Genomic DNA, 18,873 nt, shown 5'->3' on the forward strand with positions numbered 1-18,873 from the left:
TGAAGTTAGGAAGGGAGATGGTCACTATTAGGTGCCAACTTGACTGGGCCATGGGTGCCCAGATATTTGGCACAATTTTAGGTGCCAACTTGACCGGGCCATGGGTGCCCAGATATTTGGTAAACGCGTTTCTGGGCTGTGTCTGTGAGGGTGTTTTCTAGGTGAGATTAGCATTTGAATTAGTAGACTAAGTAACACAGACAGCCCTCCCCGACACAGGTGAGCCTCACCCCGTCCACTGAAGGCCGGAGTACGACAGGAGTAAGAAAGAATTCTCTTTCTCTCTGTCCGTCTTTGAACTGGAATACTGGTCTTCTCCCGCCTTCAGACAGAACTGGAGGTACCCCATCAGCTCTCCGGGGTCTCAGGCTTCCACGCACAGGCTGGAACTACACCATCAGCTCTCCTGGGTCTGGACTTCTCCGGCTCCACAATCACATGAAACAGTTCCTTATCTCCCCACCCTCCACCCCACCCCTATCCCATTGGTTCTGCTTCTCTGGAGGACCCTGACTAACACAATCACTTAAGACAGAGCAGGCCTGTCTCTTTCATCTGTCTTCTAACGGAGCCTACTAGTGGTATTAACGTTTGCTTTTATTACAGGTAAAACATCTACGCACATAACGCTTTTCAGTTATAAAACACAAAAAGGTAGTTAGTACCACCCAGCCTAGAACACATTACCATTTATTTGTCCACCTCCCCACCCCGTCCCACCCCATCCCACTGCCTCCCCATCCAACAGTGGCTACTAACCTCTGTCATTTCTTTGATTGTTTTAAAAGATAAAACTTGTCACAAATGCAGATTTGCTTAAACAATATATTTTTCAGTTGTATTTATTCTTGAGCTCTGTAAAAATGGTATTACAATGTATATAATCTCCTGGGACTTCCTTTTTTTACTCAGCATATGTTTCCAAAATTCACTCATGTTGTATGCAGAAGTTTATTCACTTTTACTATTTTATAATACTCCATTGTATAAATACCATATTTCATTCAATCTCCTGTCAATGAACATTTGAGTTGTTTCCAATTGCTATTATAAACACAACAGCTATGAACAGTCTGGTATATGGCTCTTGGTACACATTTCTCCTGAAGATATATACCCAAAAGTGGGACTGTCAAGTTATAGGATACACAAATGCTGAACTGTGCAACATAATGTAAAATTATTTCCCAAAGAGATCATACCAGTACTGCACTCCAATCAGCAATGTATGTAAGTTATCCCTTAATCTACATCCTCTCTAATACATGGTACTCAGAGACATGAATCTTTGTCACTGTAGTGAATGTAAAAAAAGAAAAATAGCTCATGGAGATTTAATTTGCATTTCCCTTATCATTAGTGACAAGCACCTTTTCATATACTTATTGGCTATGATTCCTCATATCTGAACTACTTGTGCACAGTTTTTACTCATTTTTCTGTTGAAATGTTTCTTTTTTGTGGCCTTCTAGAAGTTCTTCATATAATGGACACTAATCCCTCACCAGTTATATATGCCAGAAGTATTTTTCCCAGTGTGTGGCTCATCATTTTCTTTATGCTATCCTTTGATAAAAAATTCTAACTTTAATATGCTGAGTTTATCAATCTTCCCTTTTTATGGCTGGCACTTTATGTGCCTTAAAGACTTTGCTACTCAAAGTGTGGTGCATGCACCAGCAGCATCAGCATTCCCTGGGAGCTTGTTAGAAATGCAGACTCTGGGACTTCCCTGACGGCGCAGTGGAGTGCACTCCCAATGCAGGGGGCCCAGGTTTGATCCCTGGTCAGGGAACTAGATCCCACGTGCATGTTGCAACTAAGAGTTCACATGCCATAACTAAGGAGCCCACCTGCCTCAACTAAGACCCAGTGCAACCAAATAAATAAATAAAAAGATTAAAAAAAAGAAATGCAGACTCTAAGACGTCACTCCAGATCCACTGAATCAGAATCTGCATTTTATCACATCCCCCAGATAACACATATACTTTAAAGTTTGAGAACACTGTCTTCAGATATCCTTCCTTACCTCAAGATCAGAAAGATACTTGTCTGCATTTTCGTCTGAAAGTATTCAAGTTTCTCTTCTCGCATTTGTGGCAGACTGCAATACTATTGTTCCCAACTATCCTTTTCCTTCCCTTATCCATCCCTTTACCCAGCAGGTCTCTACTGTCACCACGGGACAGACTGGCAGCACCTCCCTGAAGCCTCAGTACATGCCCCTGCACTGCTCCCTATGACTGGTCAGACATAACATACACCAGGTCCAAAAAGATGCTTTAAAAGTGATCATGGGAGCTTCCCTGGTGGCGCAGTGGTTGACAGTCCACCTGCCGATGCAGGGGACACGGGTTCGTGCCCCGGTCCGGGAGGATCCCACATGCCGTGGGGCGGCTGGGCCCGTGAGCCATGGCCGCTGAGCCTGCACGCCCGGAGCCTGTGCTCCGCAACGGGAAAGGCCACAGCAGTGAGAGGCCCGCGTACCGGAAAAAAAAAAAAAAAAAAATTAATCATGGGATTCAGCCTGGCCTCTTCTGGTATCACAGAACAGCATGGGCCCCAGAATGAGAAGACACCTAAAACAGAGCCACGGCAGCCAATTCACAGCAGCCAGTATGTGATGTGAACCAGGAAGAAATGTTTGATGTTTTAAGTCACTGAGATTTGGGGTTTTGGTCATCAAAGTACAACCTTGTAAAGTCTAATAAAATATTCAAGTCCTTAACCCATCCACAAGTTACCTATGTCTAGAATTAGTGAAGTGGAATTGTGAAGAAGGCATCTAATTTCATTTCTTTTCTACAAGGAAAATCAACTGTCCAGCATCACTTACGGATCAGCCCTGCACCCCCATCTGTAGCACCACTTCTCTCCTGTATCAAAGTTCCACATAATCACAGGTCTTGTGCTCAGTATACTCATCCCACGCCAGCACCATGCTGTATTCGTCACTAGACCTTTCCATGAAGTCTCGAGATTTTTCTCCAGAGGTGTCTTCCCAATCTTGGCCCTTTGCTTTTTCTTATAATTTTAGAATCAACCATCACATTCTATGAGAAACCCTACTGGGATTTTAATTGGAAATGCATTACATATACAGATCAATCTGAGGAGAACTGACTGCTTTGCAGTACTGAGCAAGGGCCATTTCTCCATTGAACTGGATCTCCTTTTATGTCCTTCAAATAAGTTTTAATTTTCAACACACAGACCGTGGCTATTAGATTTACTCCCAGATACTAGGTTACAGATTCTCTTAGGTCTTCTACACAATCATTGTCTGCGTATGACAACAGTTTTGTGTTCCCAGCATTCCAATCCCATTAACGCTGTTCTCTCCTTGTGTGGGCTGGTGCTCGGGACCACGGTGAGGAGAAGTAGTATCAGTGGGGCACCCTTTGTCTTGTACAAGATTATACAGGAAATGTTTCCACACCCTCACTAAGACAGATGTCTCTCTAAGTTTTCTGTAGACATTCTTTATTAGTTAAGAACATTTCCTTCTACTTGACATTTGCTAAGATCACAGATATAGCTCAGTCACCTATATCTAGAATTAGTGAACAAAGATACTTTCTTCCTTATAACATAAGTGTGGTTTTCTTCCAGCAACGGCAGAAGCAGCTTACGTTTACTGAATCCTTACTATCTATGTGTTCCCTTTTTACAGATGATGAAAATGAAACTTAGGAAATTAATTTCCCCAAACAGCAAGAAAAGAGGAAGAGTTCGGATATGAAAGCAGACTGAGCTAACGCCAGGGTCAAGCTCTTCACCACCACAGACCATCTGATAACAACTTGCAACAACCCAGAAGGATCCTTCTGGCCCCAAAGGGGACGACTTTAGCAGCAATGGTCTCATCTAACTCTGGCTTTCCAGGAATTACACACTTTCCTCTAATGGAGTCCAATATGACCACGGATTCTGTAAAGGGTCCTTCAAATCATCAAAGTAGGGCAAATCAACAGGGGAAAGAGAGAAGTAGCATAAAATGAGATAAGAATTTAAATTCACATTAAATAGGTTTCACATTTTTGAGAATGAGCTATTGCTCTGAGGACCTCAATGTCACTGATAAATACTTGAAAACAGGCAGACAGATGGCTAAAGAAAACCAAGGAAGTCTCAACCACACCAAGAAAAGAGCAGGTTAGCATCAAAACCACGTGAAATAACGTAAGTTTAAGGAAACCAGCGTGTCTAACCTGGCACAGAAAAGCTTACGGCGAACTGTAACTCTGTTCACCACCCGAGCCCACCCCTGCCACATATACATACACATTACATACACAGTGGGGAGGGGTGAGGGGAGTCACAAAGGGGACAGACTTATCCTGTATTTCTCCAGAAGGCTAACCAATGAATCAAATCAAATCAATCAAAAATTTTCTAAGAAAAATACTGTCCAACTGTGGCAGATGCTGTGATGTACCAGCCAGACCCGCAACTGAAGGACACGTTGCCAGCTGCTGGGAGTGCTGTGCCAGCCCCTCAGGGACTGCCTCAGCTGCAGGGAGCTGTCCCTTCCAGCGTCCTGACCCTTCCCAGGACCGCCCCACATCTGATGACTGACTGAGAGTACACAGGTCCAACCTGGGGCAACTCTGAAGGGCTGTTCTAGCTCCACAGCTCCCCATGGGGGGCGCCAAGGCTGTGACTGGGCCTGCAAAGCAGCCCAGCTTCTCCCTTCCTTCTACAGGTTCTGCAGGTGTGGCCCCCAGGCGTACTTCTTTTTTTTTTTTTTAATATTTTTTTTAAATATCTACTTCTTTATTTGGCTGTGCCGGGTCTTAGTTGCAGCACGCGGGATCTTTGACCTTCATTGCAGCATTCGGGCTCTTTAGTTGCGGCGTGCGGGATCATTTAGTTGCGGCATGTGGGATCTAGTTCCCTGACCAGGGATCAAACCCAGGCCCCCTGCGTTGGCAGAACAGTACCTTAGCCGCTGGACCACCAGGAAGTCCCTCCCAGGGGTACTTCCTAATCAACATTCTGCATGCTAAACTATCTGCAGCTGCTTTCCAGAGAACCCACCTACCAAAGAACTCATAAAGGAACCAACTGCCCCACCAGATTCACGACCCCCTTAATCATAGTTAAATATCAGAAACAACCACCATTTGGTGTATGTTTACTCTGTGCAAGACACAGTGGGGGACACAAGGCAGCCTAACCTGGAAGGTAATGGTGGCATGTTGTCTAGTAATTTTAAAGCTAAGAGAATGTGATTTCAGCACATGCATGAAATGATCATCCTCACACATCGTTTGCTCTGCAGAAAAACCAGGATCCACCATTCCACTCTATGGAAACTCTACGTTTTATGTTTAAGAACATGAATATGCTTATCAAAGCTCTAGGCAACGTAATCACTTTCAATTAGTAACTCTTCTTCGTTCTCTTACAAGCACTACTCATTTTCAATCTACCTCTGTTCAGGCCCTAATCCAATGACTGATGTCATTATAAGAAGAAGAAAATGTGGACAAAGACACACAGAGAATGTCACACAAAGACAAAGGCGAAGACTGGACTGCTGTGCCTACAAACCAAGAAATGCCAAAGATTGCCAGTAACCACCAGCAGTGAGGAGAGGGGCACAGAGCAGGTCCTCCCTCAGAACCTCCCGAAGGAACCAACCCTGCTGACAACATCTGGACTGCAGACTTCTGGCCTCCAGAACTGAGAGAGGACGTCTGCTGTTCTCAGCCACCTAGTTCGTGGCACTTTATTACAGCTGCGCCAGGAAACGATACAGCACCTCTGCAGCACTCCCCACCCCACATATGACTGCAACTGCATTTATTCTCCCACAACTTTTACCTTGGCACTAAGTATACAGGGATGTGACAGCGGGGAGCATCGGAAGCGTGCCGTCTTCACGTTCAGAGATCGGTCTGCTAACCCAGTGTTGTGCAAACATTTCTCAAAGCAGCAGAACCCAGTACCATATCTGAGACAGGCTGAAGGAGCAGAGGTGAGGGGGGGGCCTGGCCAAACACGCCTCCCCGTCACCCCATCCTCTGCCTCATGCCCTAAGTACCTGGGCTCTCTAGAATTCTTTTCTTCATCCGTTCATTCAATAAGTCTTTGAGCACCTACTTTGTGCAGACACTGCTTTCACAGCATGAACAAACACTGAGCTCAACCAAACCTCCTCATTTTATGGATTAAGAAACTTAAACATGTATTCGGGGTCCCAGGTGAGTCAAGACCAGGACCACTGTGGGCCTAGGTCCGAAACTGGTGCCCTTTCCATCACACCATCCACCCCTCATCTAACCTGTAGCCTTGCCATCAGATAATTGTAAAGAAACAAAGCCAAGTCTTCCTACTTTGCATTTAGCGTCTCCTTTGAATCAGTTCCTGGTTCAGCCATCTCTGCTCACTGTCCCCACAGGCACAGAGGCATCTCGAGAAGCTGACAGACCTGACTCCCAAGCCAGAGAGAAAGGGAGACCAGCCCTGCCCCACCGCAGCCAGTGCAGACTGCAGGGCGCAACCCGAGCCTCCTCAAGGTGGTCGCCAGCCTACCCTGGCAAGGCCCAAGCGAGTTCCACGCAGAGGAGCTGCGGGGTCCGTGACAGCTTCTATCACACGGCTAGTGAAAACACTTGGAAACACGGTCCTTAGATGTGCAAGTGTGCTTTTGGAAATAGGAAAATGAAATGCAGGGGGAAAAAGTATAAGATCTAAGGGCAAAAACATGTGCCTAACACACATACCAACATAGTAAAAAGAAGCCCCTGAGCGGCACCGGAAGGTCCTCAGACGGCCTGTTGCCAGTGAAGGGCCAAGCCTGTTCCTCAGCTCTGGAGTCCTGTGCGCTGATCGGGCCAGAAGTGGACTGGGGCCGCGGGCGGGCAGGGAGGGACGCGTGCCAAATCATGTGACTACCACAACAGAACGAGCTGCGTGTCAACCAGAAAACCCAATTACAGGTCTAGATAACGGACGGCCACGTGGAAGCTAGGTCCACTCCCCAGCTTAGAACTGGGAAAAGGAAGGTAAGAAATTCTCACAATTGTTTCATCAAGGGAAGGTTGCAAGATGAAAGAAAGCCCTGAGAGCGAGCCTTTGAAGGTCAGAGTCACTTGCCTGCATTAACTGCGTCCAAGCTTCTAAATGTGTGCTTCTTCTTACTGCGTGGCTGCATCCACAGAGAGGCTACATTATAACTCTGGTTGAAAAGGCCGCATTCTTGTCCTGATGAGACTCACTTAAACAACAAAAAACAGTATAGGGAAAGATCCCACTCTACAGACCACCTCCAAGACTCGTTCACTCCTAAAGCAACGGCCGTCGGTCACACGGTGGCAGGCCTAGTTGCTCTCTGGTACTTTTCTTTCGCTCAAGCTCTAGAGACCACAACTGTTACCACCCTCACTGCCCCGCCCTCTCGGCCCTTCCTCTGCGGGCCCCTCCTCTTCCCCAGCTCTCCGCCCAGGCCTCACACTTCTCTGTTTACATTCACTTCCTCCTTTGAAGCCATCCAATAGCAAAACCTGAGTCACGCCAATGTAATTTAAAAGTTTCTAGCAGCCATATTAAAAAAAACAGATGAAATTAATTTTCATAATATACTTTAACTCAACAGACCCAAAATATTATCACTCCAAATATAATCAAGGTAAAAGATGAGCTATTTTACATTCTTTTTTTCGCATACTAAGTCTTTGAAATCTGGTGTGTATGTGACACTTACAGAACATCTCGAGTCAAACCAGCCTCATCTCACATGCTCAGAAGCCGCATGTGGCTCATGGCTACCTTACTGAACAGCACAGGCCTAGCTGATCTCCACTCCCATGACTGTAATCTCTACATCTATCTAGAGATTACTGCAAACTTTCTCTCACCCCCACTTCTCTCTCATGAACCCAAAACTTACAGAGCCATCAAGCTACTAGACGATGTCTGAATGGCATCTCAACTTACAACATCTCTTAAAAAACACAAATGAAAACCCAAAAATTCTTACCACCAACAACCTTGCCAGGACCTTCCCAGTGTCAGTCAAGGGCAACTCCGTGCTTCCACTGCTCAAATCAAAAGCTCTGGCATCATCCTTAACTCCTCCTGTTTCTCTCACATTCCAATCCAACCTGTCAGCGAGTCCTCTCCGTTCAGTTCCACCTTCATAACGTTTGTTCCACCTTCATAACGATGCACGATCGGGGTCTTCCACTTGTTCTGCCCTCGCCCTGAATAATGCTCTGCTCCTCAGACAGCCCCACACCTTTCTCCCTTTTCCCCTCAGGTCTCAGCTCAAGTATGTCTTACCAGAGAGCCCTTTCCTGCCCACCCTAAACACACAACACCCCTCCGGCCTACTTCATTTTCCCTCTCAGCACGCATCTGCACTTGACCCGTGTACCCATCTGCTTGCTTCCCCCACCCGCCCCAGCGCTGAATGGTGTGGTGGCCATGGGCTGGTCAGGCGGCCCCTCGAGACGGCCTGCCGTGGGGAGCCCAGCTGACTGAGAGCCTCCACTTGCTACATGGTGGCAAAGACATCAGGCCACGTGCCCCTCAGGCTGCTCCCAGCAATGCTGACCAGGATGGGGTACAGATCTGACCTGCCGAGCAGCCAGCAGCCTGGCCAAGACAGTCTCCAAACTGCCCTGGCCTGAGGCTGCTCTGGCCTGCCCTCCCCCATCTCTCCTCCCCCTGGATCACACCTGCACGGAAGCCGATGGCTCTTCCTCCCTCCCTCCTGCTCCCTCCCTCCCGCCCCGTGTAAGTCTCGTGCACCTCTAACCATCTTGGCATCTAGGCATAGGACACTGTGAGCAGACAAGTGCCGTGTGAACCAATGAATCTCTAGGAAGAGCCGGGCAGTGGGAAGTACGTTAACTTTAAGTTGCAAAGATAGAAGTTGGGGCTCCTGCTCTGCCATGTATCCCGTGTAACCTTGGGGAAGTTTCTTGAGACCTCTGAGCTGCAGCTTCGTCATCTGTAAAATGGAGATAATACCTCCTCTCTCAAGAGCTGTCAGGAGGATTAAAGGAAACACTTTACCTAAGGTCCCTAACAAAAGGCCTCACATGTAGGAAGTGCTTTAACAAGCGTGAGCTCAGACCCCTCCTTACCCGTTTTCTAGTAGCTACTTCCAAGAATCCCTTACCTTCCCCTTCACCACAAACTCTGACCACTTTTAAACTAAATAATGCCCCAAATAACCCTAAATACCTGCAGGACTACTTCAGAAAAGAAAATACCCAGCCTAATGTCTAAAATTATTAAATATAATAAAGCCACCAAGAAAATTTTCAATATGATCAATGATAATTTAGAGAAGTTAGAAACTTGTTCGTCAGTTTTTGTTTTGTTTTGTTTTAGGCTGCCTAGGTTAAGGAGGTTTCTCATACAAGTTTACCAAAACATTATGTATAAAAATGTTTACTGTGTTACAATAACAACATGGAAACCCACTCCATCAACTAATCAAATAAATTCTGGTGCATTCATACCACAGAATACTGGGCACATTAAAAAAAAACAGTGGGGCTTCCCTGGTGGCGCAGTGGTTAAGAGCCTGCCTGCCAATGCAGGAGACACGGGTTCGAGTCCTGGTCTGGGAGGATCCCACATGCCACAGAGCAACTAAGCCCATGAGCCACAACTGCTGAGCCTGTGCTCTAGAGCCCGTGAGCCACAGCTACTGAAGCCCGCGAGCCTGGAGCCCGTGCTCTGCAACAAGAGAGGCCACCGCAGTGAGAGGCCCATGCCCTGCAATGAAGAGTGGCCCCCGCTCGCTGCAACTGGAGAAAGCCCACGCACAGCAACAAAGACCCAACACAGCCAAAATTAAATTAAACAAAACAAAACAAAAAAAAACAGTGAAGTAGATCTGTACACGAGGTAGGTCTATACATGCTGATACGGAAAGCGCTCCAAGATACAAAGTTTAGTGTTTGTTTAAACGAAGAACACTCTCTACCATGACTCCAATTTTTAGAAGTACAGGCGTAATTTTTTTTGTATGACATCCGAGAAGCTTATCAGTGATTTTTCGAAATGAGTGCAGGGTGGGAAGGGGAGCGAAAGAGAGCACCTACTATGCATCTTATAACTTACTGCTTTTTTAGGTTTAACATGGACTCTTTAAAAAATAAACAGGCTTTATAAGAGCTACTTATATTCAAAACAATGTTTTGGTAAATCATACAAAACATGTTTTGATAGTTTTAAATTGAGCTTTACATCTTATAAAAACAAGAAACTCCTTCGATGGCACCAGCAAAAAACTATTAACAATACAATCAGTAATAATTATCTATGGTGGTAATCAAAGGAAGCAGTGGCAAAAACAACAACCAAAAAAAGGACCAAAACTGTGTCTATTCAGTTTCAACTTTCTCGTGATCATTTTGTAATGTATAAAAATAACTGAATCAATATGTTGTGTAGCAAAACTCATATAATATTGTAAGTCAATTATACTTCAATAAAGAAAAGTTTTTTCAACTTTCTCACCATTAAAATCTTCAGGGAAGATGCTAACAAGGAGCTAAATGTTAATCAGATGCCCAAGAAAAAGCTATAGTTACTGAGGAAGACAAGTAAAGAGCCTGAATAAATCCCCAAGCTGGGTAAACAGTTTTGAAATAGTTATGTACTGGCTATTAAGATTCCACAGGTACTTTGCAAAATGTAGTTGAGCTAGAAACAAACTCCTGGCTGAAAGGGAAAATAAATCCCTCCCCACTTTCTACCTCCTCCTGTTATTGAGGTAACAACCACATTACCAAAAAAGAAATCTGGAAACGTGCTGAGGCCCATTTCTTTACACTTATTTATCTCCACGTGTGACTGACTCATCTGACATCAGTGTGTGCTGAGTGACCGCTCCTTGCGCCAGGCACCATAAGGACTATAGACACACAGTGCCTAGGTTCGCTTCCCGTCACCAGAGAACCACATACGTGTACAGACGTGTACACACACACACACACACACACACACACAACCTGCATTCACAGAACTCACATTCCTTCATCACTCTAGCTAGGAACACACACACAAAGCAACACATTCTCAAGCATTTTTGCAATTATTAATCTTCTAACTGTCCTACTGCTTTCATTTCTAATTGATACTAATTCATCCACTGGGATAGGCCTATCATCCCCAATTCTTTGGGGCAGGTTTTAAGAGAGATTTATCAGGAATATAATAATTCCTAAGAATATAATAGGAATATAATATTTCCAGTGATTTTTTAAAAGCTCATAATCATCAATATAGTCAACGTAAGCTAAATAGCAATTAATACATATTCTTATGTTGCTGCAAGTAGGGAATTCCATATTTTGTTAGAACCAGAGATACCACTTTTTAAGGTTTCTGGATACAACCTGTCAATCAGTAACACATATAAACTTAAAAATAGTACCTAAATATTTAATTAAAAGTTTCAAAATGATAGCTGGTTTTCCTCCCCTAGGTTCTCCCTGTCTAGTCACAGGGCAAGACTGCTGAGCAGACAAAGGAAAAGATAGAGAACTACGGAGAAAGCCTAGTGGCAAGAAAAAGCTTTGGAGATGACTTCAAAAACAAAATTTCAACAGTCATTCTAAATACTAAATAAGAAGATTCTACTGCTTAATATATAAGATTAAAACGAAAGCATGTGTTTTACAGAAAAATAACATATAGTATAACAACTGACAAACCATTTTCCACTTTCTTAAGCCACTGCAAAAAACCTGGCTCACTTACAGAAAGGTTTCCTGTCTTCAAAATAATTTAGGACCACCATCATGAATCTGCTTATGCAAAAGCTCCCTCCAACCAAATACTCACTTTTCTGCTAATTCCCAAAACTAACGAAAGAATGAAGATGGAGAGACCAGACGATTTTTTTTTCCTTTACACAGAAGCCAGAAATAAATCTGTGAACACTGTTACAGTAACCAGCATATACAATCAATCAACATACTGTGCTAACACATATATATGGAATCTAAAAAAAAAAAAAATGGTTCTGAAGAACCCAGGGGCAGGACAGGAATAAAGATGCAGAAGTAGAGAATGGACTTGAGGACATGGGGAGGGGGAAGGGTAAGCTGGGACGAAGTGAGAGAGTGGCATGGACATATATACACTACCAAATGTAAAATAGATAGCTAGTGGGAAGCAGCCGCATAGCACAGGGAGATCAGCTCAGCACAGGGAGATCAGCTCGGTGCTTTGTGACCACCTAGAGGGGTGGGATAGGGAGGGTGGGAGGGAGATGCAAGAGGGAAGAGATATGAGGATATATGTATAGCTGATTCACTTTGTTATAAAGCAGAAACTAACACACCATTGTAAAGCAATTATACTCCATAAAGATGTTTAAAAAAAAAAATCTACATACCCAACCACTAGTATTCTCTACACCTGCTCCAACTAACAGCTAAAAGCTGCCACTTACTGGGCACTTACTACGTGCTGGGCCCTGTTCTGAGTACGTCGTGTGGATTCATGAAGCTCTCACATAAAGCCATTCCAACCCCACTACCCCTCTGCTAAATTCAGAGAATGCAGAGTGATCGAGTTAACTCAATCAAGCATCTAAGTCAACAAGTACTATGTGAAAGACTACTTTACACACTAGAGGGAATCCGCAATGGATAAGATTTTCCTCTCTCCCCTTAACGAGTCTGTAATCCATGTAAAGAATAAACTAAAAAGTCAAAAAGAAAAACTAGCTGAGTGGAAGTATCGTCAAGCACTGTGTGGGAGAATAATGAAGAGTTAATTCTGAAAATCAGGGGAAGCTTCTTTCATAGAAGTAGAAGCATTTAAGCCAAGCCTTCATTCAGTATTAAGGATTTTGATAAGAAGAAAAAGGCAGAAAGGACATTCAAGAGTAAAGAAGTCAGACCAACAACCATGAAAGTGGCCAGAGGTCTAGTGTTGAAATACCAGGTAACAAGAGAGATGCAGTAAAATATGAAGCTAAAAGTTAGAGTGAGGCCAGATGGCACAGGTCTTAGAATGCTTTCCTAACCCCTTAACACTAATTCTCAACCGGCCAGGTGGTGATGCCTCCAAGGTGAAAATCTTTGTAGGAGTAAGCCTACTGGACAGCGCTAGGTCATAACCCCAGGCGTGATGGAACTCGGGGGCGGGGGGATGTCAAGAACCGCTGGTATATACCTGGGGGGCAGGGCATGATACGATTTGATTTACATATTGAATAATTCTGGGAACAGAACACAGGAGGACTAGAGAGACTAGATACAGGGAGACCAGTCAGCAGGCCTACAGGAACAACCCCCATAAGAACTGACAAGAGCCAGGGAGGGCAGCGACCAGGGAACTGTGGAGAAAAACAAAAGCAAAAACAAGAAGGTTGATGGAAAAGACACATGGAGGCAGACCTGGTAAAAATCTGGTCAAGAAAAGGAAGCCTCAAAAAGTTTCCAGCCTGGGTAACAAGGAAGACCAATGTGCTGTGAAGTAATATCATCTCATTACCTTTATCTGAACAAGGGCACGCAGTACACAAAGAATAGCCACTCTAAGTGACACCGCAAAGCATTTCACAAAATAAAGAATCTGAAGTTCCAGAGAGATTTAACCGACCTGCCCATGGTGCCCCAGGGGTGAGGAGATGAGCCAACACACAGACCTGAGTCTCTCGAATCCAGGCCTAAATAAGAGCCCTCAAAAGCAGTTTACTTCTTAGGAGTACAATAAACCTCCAGAAACGTTTCAGACAAAAAGCGTGAATCTGCTGAGACTGCAATTACACTTTAAAGGTAAGGAACATTTTAAAACGTATGCTCTGATCCCCTCTCCCAAGAGACAGGGTGCAGTGACTTCAGTCAGCATTGCTGGTCCATGAGCCCTGAAAGTTTCCACACACGTGGGAGAGGTGGTTGTTTGTACTTTGTATAAAAATACCACTTGGTATTTTGTGAGAGATTAAAAATAATTGAAAAGAAATATGCTAAGTATTAACCATCTTCAATATAATAAAACCTCATTCCCAGTGCTGTGGTTGGTACTGATGTTTGTTATTAAAATCGTTTATAATAATAAGGTGGATTACAGACTTTGACTTTATTCAGCAAACATCTGAACATTTTCATGGTTAAACCCCTGAGCAAGGTGTTGGGGATAAAATAATGACAGGGTCACCACAGCCAGAGTATTACATACACAACACGTGATATAGGCAATAACGAAAGTAAAAATAGAAGATTATGACTGCAGAAATGAATAATTCACTTTGACAGGATTTCCAAAGGGCTCCAGAGAGGACATAAAATCAGATGTGGACTTTTAAAAAGTGGAGTGGGTGGAAGTGAGACAGGGCATTCCAGTCAGAGAAAAAGTTATAAGGGAAGAAGGGATGAAGCAGCCTGGCCTGTTCAGAGAACCAAGAGTAGTCTCATTTGGCGGGACAGTGTGGAAGGGGAACCGAGAAGACAGGTAAAGTTCAGAGATGACCAGGGCCAGACTGTGAAGGGCCTTGAATGTGATGCTGCTGAGTCTGGTTCTGGCCTCCAAACAACAGGCGGTCAGTCCTTAGAAGCATTCTGAGCCAGAGGCTGACAAGATGCAATCTAGATTTAGGAAAGGTGACCTGACAGCCAGGCAAAGTGCAGACAGGAAGGGATGGGGAGGGTCACAAGAAAGCTTTAAGCCAAGAGAGGAACCTGAAGCTTGGACATACTAGCACTACCTAGTATTTTAAAAGGGACTGAAAGTTGGCATAACAATGTCACATCTCCCCTCACTTGATCATTCCAACCATGCCACGGGACAGTTATCAACACTCTTCCCATTTTAGAGATGAGAAAACTGGCCCAGAGGCCATGAACTGCTCCAAGTCAAATGCTGCTGAAACAGGGAGAACAACCCAGGCTCAGTACTTTCCACACTGCGAAATAAAAACAACCCTACTGCTTTTGAAAAGTGCTGCTATAAAATGAAGCGCGGAGTGATCTACGGTACCATTAAAGAAGCACCAAAAATCCATTTAATTTTCTTAAATGTTTGCAACTCGTGTAACAAATAAGCTAATTGCCTTTGAAATAGTTACAGATTTGCCTTATGTTGATGCCATGGTAAAGACTGGTACTTTTCTTTAAAAACAAAACATTTGTACCTCTAATTCTACTTTCTACAAAGTTAAATATTGAAGAGTAATATTCTCTCCTTCCTTCAATGTTTCAGTGGCCAAACTGGCATTTCACTGATGACACAGGCTTATATAAAAACCGTAATATATGTGCCCAAACTGAAGCAATAAATTTTTTTTGAATTATTAAAAATTCATTATTTATCAAGTACAGCAACTGAATATAGAACACTGCAAGAAGCTTATCTATAGGTATGCAAAGGCACAATTTCAGAAATAATTTTTGCTACCAAGAAATGTCATAAAGATCCCGAGAACCATTTATGAGTGGATCAATCCAAAATAACCTATGAGAGAATATTTGACCTTCAGGCTGCAAAGTGATAGATTCCCGCCCCCGACCCCGCCACGTCGGATTCGAAATCTATGAAATGTCAAGGTGCTCGGGCCCCGGTCTTATTGCACAGGAGAAACCTACCTTAGGGATTAGGGATTTGATTGTATAGTTAGTTTTATCCACGGCATCACCTATTATCAAAACTGCTTGCCCCGACCTCTTCACCAATCTCCTACCACAGTTTTTTTAAAACAAGCAAAGACCCAGACACGTAAAGCTCAATCTTAGGAACCTGGCCGAAGTAGCCGACCTAGATATCCAAGAATCCAACCCAGATATTTATTAGCAGAAACCACATTTAGTTAAACCATTCCAAAGAACCACATGTCCCCCTACCCGCTTAATCTCCTACACTTTGTACTAGGTGAGGTCTCCATTGCCTGTCTATGGAGGGCAAAAAGTGAAAGGTGGCGAAAGTGAAATCAAAACCGGCTTCTGCCAAGATTTCGGGGGGGGTCCGCCACCAACAGTTCGGCAGGCCCGTTCAACTGCGCACCGCCCGCTAAGTCCTGGGGCTGCAGGCATTTCCCTCGCGACCAGCCGTTCCTCGGGCGCGGAGGAGCGGAGAGCTCCGAGGGGCTGCCGGGGACGCGTGTGCTTGGAGCCGGCCCGAGCCGGCTCAGGCCCTCCTGCGCCGCGGCCGCGGATGACTTTGCGTGCCAGTCCCTCCCGCGGGCGGCCGTAACCTTCGCCGAACCTTGCGCCTCAGGGCCCGCCCCACCGGCAGGGCCCGCCCCGCGCGCGCAGCGCCACAGGCCCGCGCGCCCGTCCGTCCGCGCCGCCCCGCCCCTCCCCTCCCCCGCCGGCGGCTTCCCTTCCCGGGCCCCTAAAGGACAATGCAGGAGGGGAGGGGGCGGAGGGACGCAGCTGGGCGAGGGCAGCGCCGCGAGCGCCCACCGGCCGGCTGGCCGGCCGCTCCAACTGTCCCGCGGCCGCCGCACTCTGGGCGCCGCACCCCGGCCGCACGTCCGCTCCCCACCTCGCCGCGCCTCCCCCCAGAGAACCGCTCCCAGCGCGGCGACACCCGCCCATTGTGCGGACTCATCGTCCGCCCCGTGCGCCGGCGCCCGGCTCCCCAGGGCCGGGGTCCCCGGGCCGGCAGCCCACCGCACGCCCGGGGTCCGGCCGGGGTCCTCGCGGAGCCCGCGGCCCGGCGGGGCGGCCCGGCCTCCCTCAGGCCGGTCCCGGAGACCTTCGGCCGCGGTGGCGGCCCGCCCCAGCCGCCCAAGGGGCCGCGGCCCGCTCAGCCCGCCCAGCCCACCCGCGGTACCTGCCGAGCGGCCGGGCGTCGCGGCGGCTGGCGGGGGCGCCTCCTCGCTCCGAGGGCTCCGAGCGGCTGCCGAGCGCCGGGCAGCCCTGGCCTGCGCCTTACGTAAAGCGGCGGCGGCTCCGGCGCCACTCGGCGGAGGGCGGGAGGCGGCGCACCGCGGCCGCTCCGCTCCGTTACCCGGCAACTGGCCTCAGCGCCCAGCCAACCGGGCGCGCTCCATATCCTTCCGCCCAGGAGCCGGGATTACATCAGCGCCACCGCACCGCCCCAGCCCCGCCCCTCCGGCCGGCGCTGGGCTTCCCGACACGGGCGAGCGAGCGGAGGGCCCTGGAGCCTGGCGGAGCCTTGCTGCTGCCGGTGGGCGCTGGGAGTCGCCGGGAGGTTGGAGGACAGGCGGCAGAAGCCCACCCGGTGTGCGGGGCGTAGGAGCGGAGACGCCCCCTGCGGAGGGGCGAGTGGGGCTCCCGAACTCCGCCGCCGCCCCTCCCCGCCTCCGGGCTGCCTCGGTCCCCGCCTTCCCGGCACACGCTCCACCTGTCTGCGGCCCCCTCCTCGCCGCGTCCTGGGATGGCTGGAGTGGGCGGTTTAAAATACAGGCTTAAAAAAAAAAATTTTTTTTTTAACCCAGAAGACAAGCTAAAGAAATGTGACATGGCTCTTTTTATTAAGTAGGCAAAAATAAATTCTGGAAGATTCGGAAGTGGGAACCAAAAATGTGCACTAACCTTTTAATCAAAGTCTCTTCACACCCACCCACTTTTCCTAAATGTGATTCGTAGGTCTGTCCTTAAAAAGGCAAATAAGTATCACAGGCGCCAGAGAGAAAGGAGCCTCTTGGAGATTGCCAATTTTCTTAAGAGGGAGCATGACCTGCCTGGGGGTCATTCTCCATTGATTTATTTGTTGAGCACCTACTAAGCGCCAGGCACTGAGCTTTCCTTTCAGAACTTGCGAAGCAAGGTTCCCGCACCAGCTCCCTGGCGTAGGAGAAGCTGACGTACAGGCTGGGAAGGGGCAAACTGGATATTACGGGCTGGGTGGGTGCTGGAGGGATGGACCACAAACTATTTGCACACTTTCTACAAAGTGCTTTTCTGTACACCTGTGTTTTGTTCTTAAGAAGAATCCTGAGTCAAGGCATTATTGTTCCCATCTCACAGGAGAGAAACCCGAGGCTCAGAGAAAGTAAATGATTTCACCTAAGCTTTACTGCTCCAGAAGAAGTGAGGTCTTCTGACTTCCCCAAACCACACTGCCTCTTGCAGGATTTGAACCCAGGCTCCTGGCTGTGAGGTCTGGGATCTTCTCCTTTACACAGCTCTCTCCCTTCATCAGTTTGCTCCCAGTTTTATTCTGTGAGGTTCATCTCAACTGAATGTGTCTCATCATGAATCACAGTGCATTCAATCCGTGTCTTCTGAGCACCTGTTCTGGGCCTTGCTGGACGCCAGGCAGGGGCGACCCTGCCCTCTTGGAGATCAAACTCTGAAAAGAGGGAGAGGATGAAAGGGTGTGGGAAATCCAGAGTGACCTGGGTGCAAAGAAGGGGCAAGTAATGGAGCTTCGGAGTCTAGTTCCCAGGTGCCCTCGGACCTGGGATTCACAGACCAACCAGAGAAATTTACCCCCCAATATAGAGGATTTGCAAAGAGTGGTCAACTTTTAATTTTTGCCGCGTTAACTTTGTCGTCATCTACACTCATCATTTAGTGAAAAGGACTTATTAACAGTAAAAAATAAAAATACAGTCAGCCCTCTGTACCCATGGGTCTGCATCCGTGGACTCAAACAACCATGGATCAAAAATACTTGAGAAGGGCTTCCCTGGTGGTGCAGTGGTTGAGAGTCCGCCTGCCGATGCAGGGGACACGGGTTCGTGCGGCGGTCCGGGAAGATCCCACATGCCGCGGAGCGGCTGCACCCGTGAGCCATGGCCGCGGGGCCTGCGCGTCCGGAGCCTGTGCTCCGCAACAGGAGAGGCCGCAGCAGTGAGAGGCCCGTGTACCGCAAACAAAACAAAACAAAACAAAACAAAACAAAAAAATACTTAAGAAAAAAATTCCGGGAAGTTCCAAAAAGCAAATTTTGACTTCGCCACAACTATTTACATAACAT

General features: G+C 46.9%; 1 protein-coding gene across 4 annotated transcripts in view; it reads right to left on the reverse strand.

Annotated features, from left to right (window-relative positions):
* The window catches only part of KIAA0232, a 92,508-nt gene extending 75,379 nt beyond the window's left edge, over window positions 1–17,129 (reverse strand). For all 4 annotated transcript variants that reach the window (XM_079919912.1, XM_079919914.1, XM_079919913.1 and 1 more), the window contains exon 1: window positions 16,759–17,129. The gene's annotated coding sequence lies outside the window, so the exon portion shown is untranslated. The remainder of the gene's footprint in view (window positions 1–16,758) is intronic.
* Window positions 17,130–18,873: the final 1,744 nt, after the last annotated feature.

Source organism: Stenella coeruleoalba (assembly GCF_951394435.1).
Source record: "Stenella coeruleoalba genome assembly, chromosome: 4".
NCBI classification, from domain to species: Eukaryota; Metazoa; Chordata; class Mammalia; order Artiodactyla; family Delphinidae; genus Stenella; species Stenella coeruleoalba.